Here is a 22,413-nt window from a genome sequence, read left to right as displayed (position 1 = left end):
TCAAAGGGCTGCATGTATTGGGATGATCTTCCCTCACACTGAGAAGGTGTGTCCCTGTATTTTCATTTGTTAATTCTGTTCTGAGAGAGAGCTAAGTGCTGGCAGGATTTTGGTATTTGTCCTTCTAAGGCCCATCATGACATTTTTCTATTTGTAAATGCATGTACTTCCTCACTTGCCAAAGGGAAACCAATAAGAGATGGGTCAGGCATTGTCTTCTTGCTGATTGGTTCCGACTGGAAGGTGGCTTTCTGTGTAATAAAGAGCTGAGGGCAAGAACTGGCACCGGAAATACAGGGGCGGGACTTCCGGGCAGGCAGAGCGACTGGAAGAGACATGGAGATGGACGAAGCTGGAAACAGGAGAACCACCATGGAGAGATGGTATGGCAGAGAAATCAGGGTAAGTTCAAGAAGCTAGCTGAGAGACTGCCTCAACAAAAGGCCAGCAGCTTTAAACTGTAGAGGTCTCCGTGTCTTCATAAAACCACAAGGATTTGCGAAAGCCCTGCAGTATGCGTGGATATGGCTTTTGGGGTTCTTCTGGCATTCTTTTGGGTACTGTGGTAGTCTGAACGAGAATGACCCCCCATGGGCTCACATGTTTAAATACTTGGTCCCTGTTGGTTTGGGAAGAATTAGGAAGTATGGGTTTGTTGGAAGAGGTGGGCTTTAAGGTTTCAAAAAACTAATGTCACCGCAGCCGGAGAAGCTTCTGCAGCATATGGGAGCAAATACAGAGACTCACAACTGGGCAGTGTACAGAGCGAGAGGCCGTGGAACACTCAGTCCTAAATGGGATGTCTCCAGCAGTTCCTCTCCTCAGGGCCCAGGGAACTCTGTAGATGTTTAGAGGAGGTCAAAAGGTCCTAACAGCCAGCGGGATGAACGACAAGGAAACAAGGTCTTCCAGGTACAGCAGGACAAATGCACACATCACAGAGGTCATGGCAGTACACACAGGTCTAAGCCGGATGAGGTCCACATGCCGAGAGGGGAAGTGGGGACATAGGCCCCCTTCACAAACCTAGGAGCTATCTCCAACTGGTAACTGCTCCCAAAGGAAAAATCAATTTTCTCCGACAGTGCCTCACTGGGTATACAAACTAATCCGACAGTGCCTCACTGGGTATACAAACTACACGTAAGGCAGGTCTCAGGCCCAGCAGTAATGGCCAACACAAAACAAAATCCACGTTTTGTCTGTTTGGGCCTTTTCTTTCCTTACAGATCTTTTGCTTATATACTATGATTTCCAATTTTGTGTTTTTATGGGATTTCTGTGTGTGTCTTAGTATGTGTTTCATGTGTGTGTGTTTGGTTCTTTTTCTGTTGGTTTGTTTGTTTTGTCCTATTCTGGTTTTTTGTTTTTGTTTTTTGATGCCTGTTTGTTTCTAATGAAAGAAAGAAAAGGTGTGGATTTGGCTGGGTGAGGAGGTGGGGAGACTGGGAATGGTTGGGGAGAGAGAATCATGAATAGAATATATTGTATAGAAAAATATTTTCAATAATAAAAAGAAAATAAACAAACTTGGCACAATGGCACACTCCTGTAATCCCAGCACTCAGGGAGGCAGAGGCAGGCAGATCTCTGACTTTGAGGCCAACAAAGCAAGTCCAAGACAGCCAAGGCTACACAGAGAAATACTGCCTTAAAAAAAAAAAAAAGAAAGAAAGAAGAAAAAAAAATAATAGTAAAAAAAAGGCACGTGCCTCCCCTGCCGTGCTCTCTGCTTCTTGTTTGTGGATGGGGATATATCTCAGTCATGGCTTCAGTGCCATGCCTGCCTGTCTGCCTGCAGCCATGCTCCCTGATCTGATGGTCATGGAGACGATTCTGCACCTGTTAGCCCCAAGTAAACCCTTCCTTCTGTAAGTGGCTTTGGCCAGGATGTTTTGTCACAGCAATAGAAAGGTAAATTAGGTATAGCAACAGCTTCAGTGGATGACGGTTTATTTTGGCTCACAGTTTAAAGGCTACCATGGCTGCAGCAGCTCTGTCTGTGGTGGTGGCAGCTTCCAGTGTGTCTTGCTTACATGTTGGAGAATCAGGAAGTAGGGCAGGGGGCCTGAAGCAGGGCTGGCCTCTAGTGGCCTATGTCCACTGGCGAGGTCCTACATCCCCAAATGTAGTCATGTTCCCCAAACAGTACCAACCAGTTTGAGGTCCAAATGGTCAAACACATGAGTTTATGGGGGTACATTTCATGGTCAGGTCACAACATTTTGTGATGTTGTTATGTCCTTCATTACATGATACTCTTCCAGTTAAACACAGGCTCCTGAAGTGGTAGGATAGGTTTGGCTCTTCTCCTCACTTCCTCTTTGCATTTCTCTAATGCCTTCCCTTTAGCAATTAGCCCAGGCCTAAAGATCTAATGAGTATGTCATAAAATGATGGGTGGATGGAGGGATGAAGAGAGTAAAGGAGAGGAAGTTGGATGGATGGATGGATGGAAAGACAAAAATTTCCTATGAAATGTTTTTTGTTGTTGTTTGTTTGGCAGTTTTTATGTATACCAGGCTGTGTGCAAACTCTAAGAATCCGAGGAGAACCTTGAACTCTGAAACCCCTGCTTCTCCCTACTGAGTGCTGAGTTTGCAGGCATGCGCCACCATGCTGAGTTTACATGGTGCTAGGGATCACACCCAGGGCCTCATGAAACTAGGCACGCAGTCTAAAATTCAGCTACACCCACCCCACCTTCTGATTCCTAAAATAGGGAAAGCAGAGATGGACACACCTTCAGTCACCTCATCTGCTCCTCTTAGCACCTTCTGCCACCCTGTCCCTCTGCCTTTCATATTCTCATTCTGTACGCCCCAAACATGCCAGGGTGGCCTCTGTGTGCCAGGTACCTCATTTGGCTCTTGTGCCACTTGAGAAATTCCCAGACTGATGGCTTGTTGTAGGTATATCCATGTCGTCTGCAACTGTAGGTGGAGAAATAAGACCCGGGGAATAGTTGCTCAGCTGATAAGTGGTATCTTCAACCCTTAACCAAAATCTTGCTATTTCCAAACTTGTATTCTTAGAGCCAGAGCCATGTCTTTCTCAGTCACGCCACCCACACCAAAACCTCATGTCTCACTTTCTAAACATGTTTGGATTAGATTTACTTATTGTGTGTATGTCGGGAGGTAGTCTGCCGCAGCATTCATGTAGAAGTCAGAGGACGACTTGCAAGATTTGGTTCTCTCCTTCCACCATGTGGGATCCTGGGATGAAACTCGGGTCACCAGGCTTGATGCATAGACTCTATCTGCTGAGCCAAGAATATTAACTCTCAAGTTAATATTCTAGAAATAGCCTCCTCTGGGCCTCCAGTGTTAACTCTTCCAAAGTCCTGATGACTTTTTTCTTCCCTGTTCTTCTAAAATCTTGAGTCTGTTCCCCTCAGATCTGTTGCAGGGCTGATCTTACCATTCTGAGCTTTGCTGTCCGCTGTGGTTCCAGGACCTTGTGGCCAAGGGGCAACCTCAGGCTCGCCTGTGACCTCACCCTATCCTGATGCGCTTCTGCCTGCTCCTGCACTAAACCTCTCTGCTTTCTCAGAGCCCAGGCTCTCTGGAGTTCCCCTCTGCTTGGAGGTGACCCCACTAGATGACATTCTTACATGTTCCCTTGGCCTCTACTTACCTTCTCTTTTGTTCCTAGAAAAATGTACTGGCAGGAGAAGTTCTAAACATCATTGGTGGATCCCTCTGCATGATGAAGTTCCAGATGATAATATACATATACACACATATATAAACTTCAAGCGCTGAGACTCTAGCATGTGCCACCACACCAGTTTTCTGGCACAGTAAGGACAGACTGGAGGTCTTTGTGCCTGCTAGGCAAGCACTCCACCATGAGCTCCAGCTCCCGTCCCTAGGGAACTTGCATTTTCACGACTCTTAGTTTCCCACATTTCCTAGGAGATTGTTCTATTTTATAATCAGAATAAAGGTTTTAAAAATAAATCCAAATAATGAATCTTACTCAACCATGCTGCCCACATCCTTTTTGCAGAGGCCTCCCTCAGGTCCCTGTGGGGTTTCCTTGGCTGCCTGAGAGCTTCTTGCTTTTAGAAGCAAGAAGAGTAGCATTAAGACATGTTCACACCAATGTTCATCAAAGGAGCTGAACACTGGAGAGGCATTAAATGCCAATCAAGAGGGAGCAACCAAGCAAACAGGGTGAAAAATATTAAGTCAAGGTTTATCCACAGCTATTAGAAAGACAGAGTTTCTGTGCCCTCCCTCCATCTCTCCCCGCCTGCAGCACTTGGGAGAGCGGGCATGCACCTCACCTAATTGGCACCGTAGAGCTGGTGGGCCGACCAAACCAGCTACCACCCAGACCCAGGGCTTTGAGTTGGCCCACCCCAACATCTACCCCATCTTTATCTGCTGGAGCACTTGAAAGGGCCAGTCCTGCAGATCCAAAGCCTCAGGATCTCCATGACACAGGGCAACAACAGGGTATCTGAGAGGAGTCCCAGTGAGGATCCAGTATTGATAATGTAGCAAAAGCCAGAGGCCTCAAACCACACAAATGACTCAATGCAACGAACATTTGCAAGCAAAAAAAAAAAAAAATGTTTACTAAAGGGTAAATTGCAATTTCCATGGAAAGATTTTTTTTTTTTTTGGTTTTGTATGTATGTATGTATGTGTTTAGTTATTGATTTAAATCAATATGTATATTGATTTATATTTAGTTATTGATTTCAAGAGCAAAGGGTGGATTTGAAGACACAAGGAGATGAGTGGAATTGGGATACATGATGTGAAATTCACAAAGAATTAATTAAAAGTTAAAAAATAAAAAAGGAAGACAGGTTTCAGTTAACAATATGATTGAGTTTCCAAAGTACAGTATTGAATGAAAAATAAGAGTGCCAAGAGAAATGTATACACTATGTTCACATTAATGTAAAAAATGATGAGCTACACATGTACACACACACATATGTAGCAAAAGTAATTGCTTTGAGGCAGAGGAACCTGGTAAAAGACATTAGAGGAGATTTGAGTGTTGTTCCTGTTTAGTTTTTAAAAGCTGCTTGCAAGTACCATTTTAAAGGGGATGGGGGGCGCTGCAGAAAAGCCTACACAAAACAGAATTGACTTAGTGAGCTCAGAAGCTGGTGGTCCTCAGTAGAAGGATGCTTAAGCACTTTGAGCCATTTTCTGGGGCTTTTTCCCCCCCACTTCCCTCCTAAAGAAGCTTCCTGAGAGAGGGAAATAACAAGATCCCTCCATGCCATCTCTGGATGGATCTTGGACCCTACTCCACCCAGGACCTTGCTTTACTGAAGCATATTGTTCTGGTTCCCAGAAGGAGCCCACAACAGCAACCCGCCCTGCTGGCTCCTCACACGTGGCAGGGTGGCCGGCCACTCCCTGGAGAAGGTGGACCATCCCCAGCCTATTGGCATAGGTGACTTGACACCTTCACTGGGGACCACTCTTAGGGTAACCCAGATTGACTCAGCCTATTGGTTCTGGTCAAGACAAGATGACCATTGGCACCTACTTTTTATTGGTTTTTGCCAAAGAGGTAGTTCTGGCTGAAAGATGCCCTGAAGGGGTCTTTGGGCACTGGATCCAGGTGAACCCCTGATCCTTCCTCCATTCCCATTTTCCTATCAAGAAAGTATGTGTGTGGTTGGGGGTTAGAGGTCAGACTTAATGACATCTAGATGTTCCTCCTGCTTTGACATCCCAGGAATCCATGCCCTGCCTCTGAGGCCTTGGCAGCAGCCCAGGATCTAAGAGGTCATGTCTTAAAGGAAAAGGGTGTGGCCCAAGTCAATCATTGTATGGTCAAGCCTACCTTTAAGCAGGCTACTGGCCTCCAGGGCCACCATCGTCTTAGCTCCCAAACAGTGCTGTCCTCCAAGGGCGGTATCATGCAGATGGTCCACCCAGGCGTAAGAGAGGTTACGGTCTACAGGAAAGCTACAAATAATAACGACTTAACTAGAGCAATGCACACACAAACCCATCCCCAAGGGCAGGGTTGCTCTCACTGAGCCATCTTAGTGTGTCCCCATGGTCACTCTGCCACACTCTCTTTTATGGCCATGTGAGTGACTTTCTTGCAAAGAAAGCTACTCTGAGAAAGGAAATGAGAAGAGAGGGTACCTTGGTTGGGGGAGGGGATCCTCTGCTCTATGGTGTTCATCCAGTCACACTAACCATAATGAAAAACAAAACAAAACAAACAAAAACTCAAGAGAATGTGGTCTAGGTGACCGAAGAGTTCATTACCTCAGGCTGAAAATAGGTGTGTTCCCCCAGCAGGTGACTCAGCAGGCCCAAAAAGTTCCTCTCCTAGGAGGAAGTGGGGTGCTCAGGGACTCTGGTTTCCCCTGGTGCCACAACAGGGAGGGGCTGATAACAGAAATGCTGCTTGCATTTCCCAACTTCCTGGGCCAGCTGACTTTCCCATGCTCTCCTCGCTTCTGCCAACCCACAGCTGAATGGTCCACCAGCTAAAGGACAGCTTTCTCTCAGGCTTTAAAGAGGAAAATAAGGGAGCATGCCTTCGTATGTACATGAGTGTGTGTGTGTGAGTGTGTGTGTGTTTGTGTGTATTCAGATCTGGCTGGTGAGAAAATACGCAAGCTGTGCATCCTGAGGGCTGCCTCCATCTCTGACCTCCCCGTCTCCCACCCACGTCCACCGGGGACTGAGGAGGTCTGCTGCTGCTCTGAACATGCTCTGGGCTCTTCTGTGCCCTGGGGAATGAGAAATGCTCCCTTCTCTTTGCCCTGGACCCTTTAGAAAGCAGCACAGTCTTAGGGTACCAGGTATCTCCGGGGACTCAGTGGAAGCTGAAGAGCAAGGCAACTGTCTGGAGAACAGAGCCTCACCCAGGACAATTGTCTAGTCAGGTTGGTGTGATGAGAAGAGGCAATGCTGAACACTAAAAGACCTAATTTATGGTCCTAACTTTGCTACTTCTTCATGTGACCTTGAACAAGACAATTCTTTCTGGTTTCTCCTTCGTTTTCTTATTTATGATTTTCCCTTCCTTTTCTGTACTTAGGGAACAAATGTAAGCTATTGTATGCCACCTGCCACTAAACTAAATCACATGTCCAGACCTGTCATTTTTTTGACATGAGCTTACCTTGGCCTTGAGCTCAAGATGCTCCTACTCTGTCTTTCAAGTGCTAGGATTATATCCATCTCTACTTATTTATTTTTTAATAAGAATAAATTTAATGCATGCTGAACCAGGCACCTCTGTATACATGCTAGAAACTGGAAAACACAATGAAGACTAAAGAAACAACCACATGTAGAGCCTGAGGGATTGCTGGGCATACTACCTTCTAACAAAACCTACCACATTTCTTCTTTGGTCTCTGGGATGACCTGCTTTGACTAATGCTGTGAAAGTGGCACTAGACTTTCAGGATTGGCCTCCTCCAGCTCAACTGCCATATGTGGAAGCCTTAGCTAGCCTGCTGGAAAGGGCACATGGAGAATGGTGTTTGAGTGACACCCTCAACCAGTGATCAGGTGAGTGAGTGAGACCACAGTCCCACAGACAAGCCGATGAACCAAAAATCTGACTGAATTCAGCCTAAATTGCTTGCAGCAGAGATGAGCCACTGTGGTGAGCCTTGACCAAGCTCTCACAGAACTGCGAAACACTAAGTGACTGGAATTTGTTTTTTTGTGTGTGGGCAGAGGAGAGCACACACATGCTGCAGACATATAGAGATAACAGAACAGCCTTAGGTGTTGGTCCTCGAGTACTTTGGGTCTTTCATTGGCCTGGAACTTTGCCAGGCACATCAGGCTAACTAGCCCATGAGGGACCAGGGCACTGCCTGTCTCTGTCCCCCATCCTGCCATTCTGGGATTACAGGTATGCTCCACTACACATGGCTTTTTATGTGGATTCTAGGGACCAGAACCCATATCCTCCCCTTGCATAGCAAATGCTTTAATTGGCTGAGCCATATACCTAGCCCGGTTATATGTTTCTCTCTCTCTCTCTTATATTTTTGGTTGTGACTAGACTTTAATGGCTGAGCCATCTCTCCAGCCCTTGTTTGTTTATTTCTTGTTTTGTTTTTAGTTACTAAGTTTTAGGGAATGGTTTTCTCTTGAGATTTTCTCTAATATCTATTGACTATTTCCTATGAGCCAAGGACAATGCTAAGTGGTGAGTACAGTGTCTTTAGCTCCTTGTGCCAACCATGTGATATAGTTATAAATTCTAATCTCTGCTTTTAGAGAGGGAAAGACTGAAGCCAAGGAAAAGGAGTCACGTGCTTAAGGCCAAGGAACAGGTGAGTAAGGGAATGGGAACCTGAGGCCAGGCTGTTCAAGCTTCAAGTTCACCGTTAATGCCCTGCGCTCCTGCCAAGAACCCAATAGGTCCTGTTCTCACCTTCATCCACCTTATGATCTGTGCAGGAGACAAGTAATAAAGAAAGAGAAATCAATACCAACAGATATGGTGCCCTGGGATAAGCAGGTGTTGGGTGAGCTCATAGGGCCAGAAAGGTGGAGCACTGAGCTGAGAATGTTTCCCTAGAAGGTTTGCAAGATCAGGGTCAGGTCGGGCTTCAGTTGGAAGGAGAGCCAGGCAGCCATCGGGCTGGACCTGTTCCAAGGTTTGGGTGGTCGGTCCAGAGTCCCCTGCTTGTACCCTGGAGATTCTGCCATGGAGGGCGAGGGTGATGGATCTGAGGCTGACATGTGCTTCTGCTTAGCCACCGTCTCCAAACTGAATGGCTTGACCCTAAAAGCCTCTTCTTCGTGGCGTTCCCTCCCAGAAACCGTTCCCTTGTGGTCTCCCTGTTCCCTTAGTGTCTGTTTATTTTAAGATAGAGTTTGCCTCCAGCTTTGATCCACAACTTTAAAGTAAAGCTGCTATGAACAGTAGCTACAACAATGGTGCACATTCTTTCAAATGCAGGTAGAGAATTATTATCTCGTGTGGGTTCCTGTCCTGCTTCATGGCCCTCTGAGACAGTCCCTCCATTTTACTCTCTTTCTGACATCCTGCTCAGGGTCCTGGGGCAGGGATGCACAGAGCTCCCTCTTGGTGAGTCAGCACTTGCTGTATGGCCTGTAAGCACAGGTAATTTGCATCTGGATTCCTGCTCTTCTTCCAAATATGGCTGCAGTCTCATTGTGGGACAATCAAGGCAGCTTGATTTATACCTGAAAGAACTAAAGCATTTATGTTTGGCTGGTGGCCTGGTAGCCTCCAGTTTGAGAACAGTTTTCCTGATAAAGGTAGAGAGAAGGAACTGACTGGACTCTCCGCTGTCTTAGCCAACAGTCTTGGGGTGGGCCGGGGGTGTAAACAGCCTGGGCCTACGCACCCTGTCAGTTCTGGTTCGTGGCTAGCCTTGCTGCAGACTGTGACCAGAACTCAGAGTTCAGGTGGGGCCTGTACTCATGGGCGTTCTCGATTTTTATTCCTTGTCTTTGGGGCAGAGAGAAATGAAGATGAAACCTTGGGGGAGAACATGAAGCCGAGGGATGTCTCCCCTCCTCCCCCCCCCCTTTTTTTTTCCATCAGGGATAAATCCCAGTAGCCATACTCTTCAGGCCCTAGTCCATCAGGGTACATTAGAAACTGAGCAGTCTACCTCCCCAACACACCCAGAGACACTGACTGAGTTGGCTGTGGGAACAGCCTGGTGTGTACACAATAGGGACCCACAGGAAATGCAGGCCAGGGGAAGACGCTGAACAGGGTAACAGGAATGAAGAGAATGTGGGCCTGAATCACCTCTAAGACCCTGCTCAGGAAGGAAAGGGTGTGGAAAGATGAAGTGAGGTTAAAGTATGCAAGAGGCTTCTTAGCTCAAGGATTAATCATCCTGGGCCAAGGGCCACTTAAAAAATATCAATCAATAAACAAACAGCAACTTGGTCTCTCCTCTCTCCCAGGTCAACCTACCGCCGAGGTACTACAAGGACAGGGTCAGAAAATTAAGTCAGGGTGGAAGCCTTTCTTGGCTCAGCGTGCTGTAGGCACCATCTTTCCAGAGACACAGAATTGCTTGGGGCTCTGAGTCATTTTGCGTGGGAGGTTGGGGAGGGGGTCAGTGTTTGCTGCTGGGCCTTGTTCTCTTGACCCCCTTTCTCATCTCTTGCCTTTTCCCTCATCACTAATTCATATTTTGCCTGAATCCTGGTTGAGTTGTTCTGTATAGTATAAAGCTGTTCCCATACAAAGATGCTTACAGGCTAGTCTTGGGTTGCCCCGGACATCTTCTGTTTTACAAGTTACTTTGCATGTGGGTAGATGGGCCTCTGAGGAGGAAGTCTGGTGAAAGGGCAGGGATGGTGTGGGAGGGAAGGGAGGGCTCCAAATCTTATGCTCAAGAATGACTGTTTGTTTGTTTGTTTGTTTGTTTGTTTCCTGCAACAATGGAATCTATTGGCCTTGAAACTGAAGTCCAAAAAGTTGGCCAGTGGCCAGTTTCAGATAGAGCTTCATTGGAGAATCTGAACAATGTCACCAAGACCCAGTGTTCCCTGCGGCCTTTTATTTCAGCTCTTCCCAGTAACAGCTCCGCCTCAGGCGAGCTCTGCCTCATGGACTACAAAGGTGCAGGCTTTACACCCATTCACCAGGGTGAAGGTCTGAGTCACTTCTGAGCTAACTCTGTTCTGGGGCTGTTTGGTTGACCTGACTCTTCCATCTCTCCAGTCCATGGCTGTAGGCAGATGCTGACTGGTGTCTCCTAATCTGCCTCCCCCCTTTCCCACTCCCCATGAGTGCAGGACAGGTGTATACAGCAGAAGTTTAATCATGGTGCACATTAGAACTGAGTTGAGGCTTTTACCTCAGTTGTGTAAACAGAGGCAGGCTGACAAGAAATAGCCCTTTCCTCTATGCCACCACACAGTGGCTTCTTCCTCCACTCCTCTTAGAGAGGCGGCTGCTAAGAAAGGTGGAGGGGCTTCTCTGGGGCCTGGTTGCAAAATGGGACACAGGTGAGCTAGAGAACTGTCTCTTTCTGCAGCAAGCACATACGTGTTTTACTGTGGCAAGGGCCACCTACATTGGCCAGCATTGGGTATCAACCCTAAGAAGAAAGGACTTGAGACATAGCAGGCCCTGGGCAGGGGGCCAGGCAAAGGTCCCTGCTTTGGCTGCCTTGTTCACAGAGGACTTGAATAAAGAGTGGAAGAAGCAAGAACATACTGGCCATGAGACACGCTGGGTGGCCAAGGGGCTTCCAGTGGTGGTCAGCACACTAAGGTTTGGGGAAGCTGAGGGATCTTCCCGGACTGCAGCGCCCAGGCACTGCCACAGGCGTATTGATGGACTCCAGGGAAGAAGCCTCAGCCCGCAGTTCCAGGCTTTCATTCCAAACATCCCAGAGCACTCCCTGCTCCAGAGCTTGGGCAATCTTCTCCAGGCCTCACTTCTCTATAAAATGGGAGTGACACCTCCCACCTGCTTGGGAATGAGGCTGAGCCACAGTGATGGGAAGCAGTGACAAGGCTCAAGGGCTGCTGCCCTCAGGTCAGGCTGGCCAGTTCTCTTCACCCTGGTCCCAGTAGGCCACACGCCTCTGCATGCAGAGACACTCATAGGAGAAGTGCAGAGGAACAAGCTGCCTGCTGTGGGGAGACCCTGGGAGCCTAGCTCCTGGTACCGGTGGCTTGTTGAAACATCCCTCACCTTTCCTGAGTCAGGAGGGAGCAGGCTGGCAGAGGCTGTGCAGGCCCTACCATTTACTGACAGTTAAAAGGAGACAGAAAAGCTCACCCAAACCACAACACAACCTCCTCCTCCCTCAGGCATGCACAGATCCGGGACTCTCTTCCATCCTCGGGAGAAGTGTTCTCTCATCTTCCATCATTCTCAACCCTGGCCTCTCCTTGTAGCCCATCCTGCAAGGCACAGTGTTTGAGGATTTACCAGAATGTATGTGTCTCTAAGACCATGGCCCCTCCAGCTTCTGTGAGTGGCTCGGACTTACGACTTCTCAATTCTGGGATTCCTCTGTCCCCTTCCCCCCAGAGGGTTTTGCATGACATCAGGCTCTGCATCTTGAAAAGCCGGGTGGCTGGAGGCCCTTTTCCCTGCTATGCTTGGACTCTTGTTCATACATGACACGCTCCTTTCCATATTTGTGTGGGCCAGCCGCCTGCTCTTACGTATAGCCTTTTGTGCTCAGCTGACAGAGATCGGACCTCCCTCGGCCATGTGAATAGCCACCGTGGTAGGAACAGCATGTGTTTGGAACAACCTGGGTGGGGACGGTAGCTCTGCTTGTTGCCTCTGTGATATTGACCTGGTAACTTTTGCGTCTCTAAATCCCAGCGCCAAATATCCTATCCGGTTGTTATGAGGACTGAGAAGAGGCACAAAGCCCAGGGAAGGGTTCAGGCCTTCCCATCTGTTCATCAGACCTTATCCTCCTCCATGAGAGTGATTGGCTGTATGTGCAAGCAGTCACCTGTCGGGAGTCACCATCACCTAACAGTGAGGACACATCTTGAGCTTCAAAGCCTGTGAGGCTGACACCATTCATTTCACATGACTCAAGAGCTGTCGAGGCTCTTGAGGGAGGGGGTCAGTGTTAAAAGCTACTGGGCTGTACAGTGTGGGAGGGATGCCCACCACCGAAACGCGATTGAAACGGCCTTTTCACCTGGAATGTCCTTATAACTCCCTGGCTCAGATTCCACCAATGATCATGAATCTTTTCCTTCACATCTCCTCCAGGACGCTTTCTGAACAGAAGATGACACTTTTCACTTGCAAGTACAAGAAACCAGCTGGGCATGATGACGCACACCTGTAATCCCAGCACTCAGGAAGGCAGAGGCAGGTGGATCACCATGAGTTTAAGGCCAGCCTGTTCTACAGAGTGAGTCCAGGACAGCCACAGCTACACAGAGAAACCGTCTCAAAAACAAAACAAAGCAGAACAGAACAAAACAAAAAGCAAAGACAAAAACAACAACAAAAAAAGCAAGTACACGAATAAACTTAAGGAAAATAAAAAATAATCAGTGAGTACATAAACAAAGAATAAATAAATATTTTGGTTCAAACCCAGGTGATCTTGTATTATGCAAGGCTGGCTTTAGAGCTCAAATAATGCTATTACATTATTTCTCTCTAGATCTCAGTTCTACAAACACATTTTTAGGCTGGTGCTTTAGGCTATGCATTGTAACAGGGCCCCAGACCTTAACACAACTGACTCCATGCTGGAAGTACTATTCAGGCTATAAAATTCAGCATGTTGACAGCACTACCTGCCAAAACTAAAACAGTGGCCTAATCCATCAAAGTCCATATAGCTCTGGAATTTTTAAAAAAAATATCGTAACCTTGCTTTTTAGCTTCTGTAGTTCTGCTTCTGGAGAACTGTTCTTGCTAACTGAAGAATGTAAATCTCGAACATGGTTTTTGTGCTTAAAAGCTCGCACTAAGAAAGACTTGGGGATCTTGGGATCCCAAACACCCAGTGTAGTCACTGACTAGCTTAAACTGGCTTAAACCCATGGCTGAACAGTCTTCTCTGATGGATAACTCCACAACAGCACAGAGGCAGAAGGGCGTGGTCTTCAGCTCTCAGCCCTCCTTAGTAGCTCCAGCTTCGACTTGGGATGGAGTCATGTGATTAGCTCTGTGAAGCAGTGGTCATGGGGTGTGTGGCCCTAAGGACAACCTCACTAGCTTTAGTGGATGAGGAAGAGATCAGGAGAGCACACACCAGCTCTGGCTCACCTTGGAAGGCTTTCTGCAGTGTTACGAAGAAGAAAATGCCCTCCAGGTGCTGTGACCTGCTGTCTTAGCCCCCTAACCTCTGAAGCATGAGGCAAGTCACCTATTTATAAACTGCTTACTCTCCAGTTTCTTCCCTTTTCCTTTTTCTCGAAAGGGTCTATGTGGCCCTGGCTGTCCTGGAGCTCTTTGTGTAGACAAGGCTGGCCTCAAACTCACAGATATCCTCCTGCCTCTGCTCCCCAAGTGCTGGACCTAAAGACATGCACCAGCACACCCTTCCCTACCCTGTTTTCTTTTTTCTTTAAAGTAACAGAAAACAGACTAAGACAGGAGGCTTGCAGTCCTGGGATGCTGAAGAGGAAATTGAGGCCCACAGAAACATTAGCCAGATTTGATGAATGAGGGAACCCAGACTTCACCTTGAACTTGTTTAGCACTGGCCAAGTGGAAAACTGGGATCCTTGACTTGGTGGCAGTGGCTGTGGAACTGGCCAGTGGGGTCATCTCTTCTTCCTCGGAACTGCTCAGCATACCTTTGCCCACACAGTCAGGGAAGCACCGCGTTATGCGCTGTGGTTGGGCTTCTGTTCCGGGAATCCATGTAGAACAATCATTTCCTCTATCCTCATGGACATATCATTTCTCAGAAGGAACCCTGCATTACTTATGAGTCCGTGTTGTCTCAGTTACAATAACTCTTCGCATCTTTCCACTCGGAGGTGTCATCCAAATTTAGAGTCTGGGTGTCCCCCGTTCACTTCTGTCACACACTCCTGGAAGTCTCTTGGATTGGGGTGTTTCAAGAGATTCATGCATTCATGTAGCTAAGCATTTGGGGATTGTTCATTAAGTGCCAGGTTTCAGAGATACACAGGTGAACAGAACTTTTGAGGGACTTTGACCAGAAAAGTGGTGACATTAAATACTTAGCTTTTGCAGAGGACTGTGGTGGAGGGAACCTAGCTGGACACTGGGAAACAATGGAGGGATAGGAGATAATGTGGCCTTGATAGTGTGCTGGGCATAGAATTGGAGAGAAGGGGTAGATCAGATTTGAGGAGGTAAAGTCACATGACTTTATGTATATATGTAGGTAGAGGCAGTAGGTGACAAGGTCCTTCATTGTTCCTCATGTCTGAGAGCCTACCTTGTTTATAGAACAGTAAGTCATAGAATCATAAAATTTGGAGATCAAGCAAATATAATTTCCAGCTTCTTAGACAGTGGGCACTGCTCCTAAGCTAGGATGCAAAGGAAGAAGAGCAGGTGGATTTAGGATGCAAGATGCTCCATTGCATTTGGGGTTCTTACCCTGAAGAGCATCTCCCTCAAGTTGCTCTCTAGGTACTTGGAACCCAGGCTTCGAGGGAGGGATCTGTTCTAGAGTTTTCCATTTCATCTCAATTTTTTTAAAGAAGCGGGGTATACAGGCTACAGCCTTCAGAGAGGGATGGAGTTGGAGCTCTGTCTCCTGCATCCTACGTCTTTCCGCATCTCCATGCTACAGCCCATCCTCTTAGGGTCCCAAGGGACTCTTAGCAGATCTTTCTTTATCCATCACTGTACAGGGTGAGCACTCACTTGAGTCGCCTTCTCTGGACTTCATGACTCACTGAGATAGCTGCTGCTCCAGATGAAGAAGCCAGGAAGCTTCAGGAAGCCAAGCGAGTGGCCCAGGGCCACAGACCATCTGCCAGGCTTCCACGTCCATGCCCTTAAAGCTTGCCTTCCAGCAGAGCAGCATCCAGTAGAACTTTCTGGGAAGAGGATGTGCTTTATCTGTATTCCCTAGCACAGTTGCCACTGGTCACATATATAGCTGAGGAACTGAGCTTTTCATATTATTCAATTTAACTTTAAATTCAGTAGCCATGCTTAGCTAATGGCAGCCTAGTCCTTTAGAAGGCCGTAGAAAGACACAGAAGTTGCAGCAACTCATTCGGAGCAGTTAGCAATGGGTCCAGAGAGCTTCTTGAGTGAAACAGTTTCCCCAGTGGGCTCCTAAGCTCCACCAAAAAGCTGTTCTGGCCCTCGAGGGTTAACTAGCTATTTCCTGCTGCTCACAGTGTTCAAAGACACCAGATGGGAAAGTTGGATGGTATTGGAGGTGTGAAGGCCCCTGGTGGCTTCCGAGATGGGAAAAGGAAATGCCCTTTTGCAGCATCCTGGAATATCAGCTTCCAGGCTGGCATCTCAAGAAGTAGGACTGTTGCCTTGGAGATGAGGAACAGGAAAGAACACCCAGGGTAGGGCGGGGGCTACACCAAGAACCATCCTTAGTGGCTACATGCCAAAGGAAAGACTGAACAGGCTGCACTGGACCCGGGGCAAAAGGTGAAGGCGTGCCAACATGGCGTCGGGCTCCAAAGGTGCAGGGGGATCCATGAAATGGGAAGAGTAAAGGAGGTGGCCAGGACCCACACAGAGAGCAGAGTGAGAGGCACCAGTTCAGGAACACAGTTCCTGATTGCCAACAACCTGCTTTTGCAGCACAACTGTTAGCAACAGCCACGTAGCAGTAAGAGACGAGGGGCTTGGACGTGACCTGTTTCCATGTAAGCTCAGCAGTCACCATCTGCCTCTCTACTCTCCCCTCCACAGCTATGGTAATGGCTTAGTTACTCCTCTTGCCCAGCAGGACGATTTTTTAATTACTTCTAGCCAGGCTCACCAAGTGTGCTTCCCCCTGGATTTCATTTCCGGGCAGGCTGAATGCCAAATTAATCTTTCATCACCTTCGAGGTGTTCAGTTTAATTACCTAGATTGAAAGTGACAAGGAGAACAGGATGTACAGGGGAACTTTGGGGGTCCTTCCTGGGAATGAGGAGCAATGCTTTTCCAGAATGCTGTGGGGGAGGGGAATGCCTGACTCTCCATCTAGGGTGCTGGTATATCTGAGAGCCTCCATATGCCCAGCTACACATACCATGGACAGTATGAGAAAAAGGTAAGTGCAGGATCCCTGGAAAAGCCTGAGTTTAAGATAGAATCTCACTTAAGGACGAAAAACAGAAGATGGGAGGAATTCCTACGTAGCTGAGGACTATAGGCCTGTGCCATCAAGCCCAGTGTGAGTGACCTGTGTGGTCAGAGCCCAGGTCCAGATGAGCACTCTCCCATCCAGCTATGCCTCACACCCTGAAAACAGATTTTTAAAAAAATTAGTTTTTTTTTTTTTTTTAAGTGTATGAATGTTTTGCCCAAAAGTATGTACGTGCACCGTGTGTGTGCAGTGCCACACACACGGTGTGTGTGCAGTGTCCGTGGAGGACATCAGATTCCTGGACCTGGAGTTACAGAAGGTTGTAGGCCGCCAAGCAGGCGTTGGGGATGCAATGCAGGTCCTCCAGAAGAACAGCTAGCGCTCTTGACCATCAGCTTCTCACTAGTTCCAGGAAACAGATTTTTACCTTTATTTGACATTTTTGAAGAAAGTTAGAATAATAGTTTGCGGTGCATGGAAACTGCCAGACATTCAGGTGTGTAAATGCACATACGTGCTTTTATGGGAGCACAGCCATCCATGCTTACATACGGCTGTTGCCAACCCTAGAGGCTGAGGGGAGCAGTTGTGACCCACACTGAGTGGACCTTTGACCTAAGCCAGCTGTGAGACTCTTCTCTTTGTTTTGTCCCAGGCTTCCTAGGAGTGGCCGCTTGTTCTCCTTCTGTCCCCAAAGAACTAAGCAAAGATCTGATGGGGATTCTGGGATAGAGCCCCGCTCTTCTGAAGGAAAGGGTGGGAGGTGGTGGGAGACCCCCACTACGTCCTTCTGAAGTGAGAGCTTGCCCTGGGGAGCCCACCCACTCTCTTTTAGAACCCACCTCCTGCTAAGAGACAGGAAACACAGGATCCTGAGCTCAAGTAGGAGAGTTGGTTCCCCCATTGGCTGTGGTCGCAGAGAAGGGTTAGGCTACTTGTAGCCTAGACTTGTCATCTGGGTTTGACTGAGAAAGGGTCCGTCCATGCCGGCAACTTGTCCAGTGGCTTCTGATTGCCCGACTCACATCAACATACGGAAGGGTGTAAGGTAAATGAGATTTCTTCACAGATGGATTCTGGGGTCCTAGAGGCAGCATTTCTCAGTGTCCCTTCATCCCCTCAACTCCTTCTATAGCTCCCAAAAGATAGTACTCAAAATAATGTTGCATGGTGAGGGGGATGTTTGAAGGATAAATGAATAGATGAATGAATGAATGAATGAATGAATGAATGAATGAATGAAAAATAGGGTTATTAAGAGGCAGCTACACAGAGTTGAAAGCAGCCTGGAAAATCTGACCGAGGTGTTAGGTTATTTAACAAAGGAAACTCAATTTCCTTGAGGATAGTTGGCTTTCCTAGAGTCAAGAGATTTAGAAGAAAAAAAGTTTTCAGCTCCAAGGCTGGCCCAAGTTCCTGGATACAGGCCTTTCCAGCCTCAGCTCCTTAAACATTCTCTGAGGCAACACTAGGCCCAATCTGTAAAAGCAGGTGAAGAATCTGCCATTACCTAGGGGAAAGCATGAAAGGAAACGTCATGAGTCTGGGAGACTGCCAGCCACTGCCTCTGCCTCACATCCTCCAGTTCTGCTCCTAGAAATGCCAAGAACACGTCACCTCCTTAGCAGGCGCTTAGAACATATTTGGAGGATGAATGAGTCGCCTTCTATCAGTGCAAATTCCTCAGCAAAAAGTCACAGGCTGCAAAACTTCAATAAAGCAGGTAAAAACTGATGTCATATCTCCTAGCTTTGCAATAGATTGGAATGCGCATCCTGGTAAGTGTTCTACCATGCTAAGCAATCCCAGGATATTCATCACTTGCCATCATAGAAAAAGTGATACATGTGCTTGAGAGAGCTGCTCACTACGCAAGCATGGCGGCGTAAATCGTCTCATTGGAACATCACGGCAGGATGGGATGGGCATTTATGGCCGAGGCTCGAAGAGAGTAAAGCTTCACAAAGGCCATAGGACCAGTTGGTGCCAGGGCCAGGCTCAAACTTATGTCTGTGACTGCGTGGGATAAGGGGAGGCGGAGCGTTGGGGATGTGGCTCAGCTGGTAGAATGCTCGCCTAGCATGCACTGACCTGACCCCCAGAACCGCATAAACTGCGCATGGTGTCCCATGCCTGTTTTTCGGCACTCAGTGAGTGAAGGGAGAAAGACCAGAAGTTTAAGGTCGTGCTCAGCTATTTAGTGAGTTTGCGGCCAGCCTAGGAGACCCAGAGCAGGGACAGTGAAGACCCGCAGGCGTGAACCGCTGAACTGCAGTGAGGAACATTTGCTGCCCCCGGACTCGGCACAGGGAACCTGTAGTCAGAGAGCCGCTGGGAAGAGAGGAGGAGCACCGTACAAAGGAATGGGCGAGGCTCCGCATGCCCACAGGACATGTCATTTCAGCAGGTTCCTGGGCCAGGCTCAGGGCAGGGTGGCTGCTCAGCTGATGTGTGTGTGCTAAGGGGCGGGGTCCACGTCCTAGGAGTGGCTGGGCTGGGCTGGTGTGGTGTGTTTCCCACGGAGATGCTGGTGACTCACTACCCATCCCAGCCCGGCCAGCCTCTGCATGGTGCAGTAAACAAGCCAGAAAATGACAGCTGGGGGAGAAGGACACGGGGAGAAGGGGGCTCCCGAGGGAATCCTCAGTCTCCTGCCAGCCCCAAATCTTACCTGGGAACTACATACTGGATTCAAGGCGCTCAGACCGTCCCTCGGCTGTGGCAGAAAATCCTTCACCCAATTTCTGAAACTTTTTTTTTTCCTGAAAAGTTCTAGGAACTCTATTCTCCTGGCTGGCTCTGAGGGTCAGCTACTTCAGCCTGAGCTGGGGTGCACCGCCCAGAGGATATTTGTTGGGATACTTGTGGGAGGTGCGCCTCGATAGACCAACCTGTGCGTGCCATTTAATCAATAGCTGCCCCAAGTCTGGCCAGGCCAAGGCAGGCTTGTCTAGTGAGTAAGTCTGGGATTCTCAGACCAGAGCAAACAAAAGACAAAGCCCAGCCCTCAAGACACGTAAAACCACATTCACAGTAACAACACAATTAAAGGAGCGATTGAGTGTAAATGGTGAGAGTCTCCCTTGATTCAACAGGACTTTCAAAATGACAGGCAAGACAAACAAGTTTGAAAAAAAAAAAACAGCCAAATAAAACTAGAAGGGCCAAAGACCAGAAATGAATTGTCTCAAAGCTCTGGAGCCTGGGAGGCTGAGGTTAAGATGGAACCAGGTTTGGTTCTCTCTGAGGCAGTGAGGGAGACTATTTTTCACTCCTGTCCCACTTTCTGCTGGTGCCTAGCATTTGTTTCTGTCATTTTCTGCCATGGAAACGTTTTGTTAATGAGAAGCACTGTACTCTCCCAGCATCATCTTCACTCCGCCTAACCTCATCTGCAGAGACCCTGTTTCCAAGCGAGGCTGCATTCTGAGGTGCCGAGGGCTAGGTGTTCACTCCATGAATTATTGTGACACATACTTTAAGGCACAGCAAGTGGGGCTCTGCCTCCAGAAGCGGATTCCACATCTGGGTCATGAACATGACCTTCTGCTGCCAGTCCAAAGATCCCCGAGGAGTTGCCCTGCCCTCTGAGGTGGTAGCAGCCCCCACTTTATCTCACTTGCAGCACCGTGTGACCAGTCCCGCCCTGGGTGAGAGGCTAACTGTGAAGAACCTGCACTGGGAGATCATGGCAGAATGGACCGAGGGGGACACAGGTTAAAAACAGCCCTAGCGGCAGTGATAGGCGGAGCGTGCCAGGCTGGCTTTGGCCTTTGCCACTTCTGTTTTCAAACAGGACAGCCAGCTCTGGATGACACAGCTCTCCCCTTGGCACTCTGGAAATTTCCAGCCCTGGGGAAGCGTGACCATACATGGCAGTTCAGTTCTCTTTCACCTTGCCTGGCAGATCGTAGGACCTTCTAGAAGCCTGGAGAGGGTCCCAGGAGGGCTTTGATGTAGTCCTGGGTGTCCCTGTGAGGGGGCTGTGGGGCCAGGACTGAGCTATTTTTCAAAGCAGCTGGGTGACTCAGAAAGCCACACTCTATATTCCCGCCTCCATTTTCTCGTCTGCACAGTAAGAATGAGAAAGAATACTTGCCTGCCTGCCACTACACAGTGAGGACCAAGCTAAGCCGAGTGAGTTGGCCGTGGAGTGCACAAAGGATTTGTGGCCCTGAGTCCCTTCCTTTGCCCTTATGTATCCTTAACAAATATCCTTAATGCTTTTGTTAAAGATATTTGGGAAGAGCTATTAGCTATTGTCAGAGCCTTGCTAGCTGAATCTTGAATGTGTTTCCCAAGTGGGCAGTGCCAGCATGGAATGGTGTAAAAATATTCTGATTCTTGGGGGCTGCTGAGATGGCTCAGTGCAAAAAAGCACTTGCTGTCAAGTTCAATGCCCTCAGAAGCCATGAGGTAGGAGGGAAGTGACTATGGAGAAAGTTGCCCTCTGACCTACACTCCTGGATGTACAACCAGGCCCCCACCCCCTGCAAATAAATGAATAAATGTATAAAACATTTCTGACTCTTGGGCCTTGCCCCAGAACTGTTAAGCTAAACTATGTGTTTTAACGAGAGCCCTAAGAGATTTGTGCACCCGTTAAAATTTGATGAGCACTACTTCCGGGCCTCGTTCTGGCTGTTTTGGGTCCATTCCAGTCCTCTGGTGAGAATTGTGCCCCTCCCGGACTTTAGCTCCGGACTTAGCACTGGGACTGATGGGCCCTTAAGCCAGCTGGGTAGTCCTGGCACTCACTTCCAGAGGCACTGGCTTTATGCATATCCTTCCTCAGTGGCTTAACGGCTTACCGGCTTACCGTGGAAGCCTGGAGCTAGGAGCCCTGCAGGTGACAGTAAATCTAGGAGGAGTTCTCGGAGACAGGAAAGGACCCCCCAATGCACTTCTGCTGCAGTGCGGCAGACAGAGAAAATGCTTCCTGCTCAGATCTTCTGAGCTTCCCGCCTTGTCCTCCTCTCCACAGACTGACCCTTGTCTTCTCAATCCTTGTAAGATCTAAAGAGCAAGTCTCCTGTGGTGACCACCTGAATGAGGGGGGAGGGGGCTAGAGCTGTGTACCAGGCAGGGGGCGTGTCATAGTGTCCTGCCCCCTGAATGAGGTGGGGGGCTAGGGGTGTCTGACCAGGTACATGATGACTGAACCTTCAAAACCCACACTGGAGCCCTGAGGTGAGGCAATGGACAATGGACACTTTTGGGCAGGAGGTCCTGTTTGCACTTCTCCAAAGCAGACATGGAGAAGTGTTTTCTGGAACCCAGGTGCTACCTGTCTAGGTGTTTCTGCCCACCCCTCAGGATTTGTTCTGAGAGCTCTGGACCCACTAATTTAGGGGCTAAGCACCATCCTCCTCCGGACTGAAAGCCCGCTGAGAGAAGAGGCAGTGACCGTGGCTGAGCACAGTGGCCAGGGCTCCAGGGCACCAGTTATACGAACATACACAGCACAATGCACAGACCTATCAGTTCAGGGACAACCTTGGAAAGCAGCTGCCTGGAGGCGTGAGCTTATGATACAATACGTGTTCGTTGGCTGGGGCCAAAATGAGTTTCTTTGATAGTAATGGACTCCTGGGTTTCTCCAGGACTAAAGAGGCTCTAGGATGCTGGCATCCAGATAAGCTGGTCACCCTATTCTATGAGGCTTCTGGAGCCTACACCCACACCAGCAGGGGCGGCATGC

The 22,413-nt window shown here is 48.4% G+C and overlaps 1 long non-coding RNA gene across 1 annotated transcript; it reads left to right on the top strand.

Moving 5' to 3' along the window:
• Positions 1 to 337: 337 nt before the first annotated feature.
• Positions 338 to 12,989, top strand: LOC129693264 (uncharacterized). Its single transcript, XR_008722855.1, has 3 exons — positions 338 to 402; positions 8,244 to 8,299; positions 12,715 to 12,989. It is a non-coding gene; the product is annotated as an uncharacterized LOC129693264 (long non-coding RNA).
• The last annotated feature ends 9,424 nt before the right edge of the window (positions 12,990 to 22,413 follow it).

Source organism: Psammomys obesus, unplaced genomic scaffold, assembly GCF_907164565.1.
Source record: "Psammomys obesus unplaced genomic scaffold, mPsaObe1.curated_primary_1811, whole genome shotgun sequence".
Taxonomy (NCBI): domain Eukaryota; kingdom Metazoa; phylum Chordata; class Mammalia; order Rodentia; family Muridae; genus Psammomys; species Psammomys obesus.
This window is presented reverse-complemented; position numbering and strand designations above follow the sequence as displayed.